The 1,226-nt window shown below is 35.3% G+C and overlaps 1 protein-coding gene across 1 annotated transcript in view; it reads right to left on the bottom strand.

Annotated features, from left to right (window-relative positions):
- Nucleotides 1–1,226, bottom strand: part of LOC111683923 — a 17,929-nt gene that overhangs the window by 15,297 nt on the left and 1,406 nt on the right. The window lies entirely within an intron of this gene.

Genomic DNA, 1,226 nt, shown 5'->3' on the forward strand with positions numbered 1-1,226 from the left:
GCCACACTCTTCCAGAGGTCTTTAGAATTCACAATTGGTAGTTTATGCGATCCTTTTAACACTTGAAGGCTTTAAATTCTCTTCAGCTTCACAAGGTCTGAATGATGATGTCATCGGTAATGTTCTCTATTAGCTAGAATCTAAATTAACCAATTTCGTATCACGGTATTAATGCTTCTCGATATCAGGATTGAAGTATTGAAATTGTACCGTTACAGGTTCCACCAAATAGATCAGAAGACCGTACAAATACATAAAAAATTAATAAAAACCAATTAATCTTAAAACTTACTAATCTTCCCCATTTTCTTTTTTCACTTTAGATCACTGGTAATTGAATGGTTTCAACAGCTACGCGCCAGAACTGAAGATTTTAAATCCGATGAAGAATCGAGAAGAATGCGAGAAGCCGGCAATGATTCCTATCGTAAAGAACGACATGCCCTCAAAGCATGTGACCTCTATACGGAAGCAATATTTTTGGCGCCATCACAAGATAGTATAGCAGCCGCAATGGCGCACGCAAATAGGTCCACAGTATTGCATGACTGCGGCATGTATGAGGTAAGGCAAATAGAAAATTATAACAAATACACATGCACTCAAACTCACAATATCACAACAACAATAAACACTAACAAACTGCAGTTACATTTAAGAATGTGACAGAGTAGTATGTGGTAGTGATTAGTTTTGTTGGCTGGTGTTGCTGATGACAGCAATGTTGTCGTTATTTAAAGCGAATAAAGTGCATTGAAGTGGAGTGAAGTGTGTAGAGAGTGCAGTGGTACGTGTAAATAAGAAACATGTATATAATTATAAATTCCCTATTATTAGTTAATAATAATTAGGGGGAGAAGAGAGGAGAGTGAGTAACTATTTCCTTTCATCGTGACAATTTTAAACAAATAACAAGGACATTGTTGCCAATATTACGTTTGTTTTTTAGTCAAATCTATAGCCATGTCTATAGTCTAGTTTATAATCTAGTCTATAGTCTAGCCTTTAGTCTAGTCTATAGTCAAGTCTATAGTCTAGTCTATAGTCTCGTCTATAGTCTAGTCTATAGTCTAGTTTATAGTCTCGTCTATAGTCTCGTCTATAGTCTAGTCTATAGTCTAGTTTATAGTCTCGTCTATAGTCTAGTCTATAGTCTAGTTTATAGTCTAGTCTATAGTCTAGTCTATAGTCTAGTCTATAGTCTAATCTATAGTCTAGTCTATAGT

This window comes from Lucilia cuprina, chromosome 2 (assembly GCF_022045245.1).
Source record: "Lucilia cuprina isolate Lc7/37 chromosome 2, ASM2204524v1, whole genome shotgun sequence".
Taxonomy (NCBI): Eukaryota; Metazoa; Arthropoda; class Insecta; order Diptera; family Calliphoridae; genus Lucilia; species Lucilia cuprina.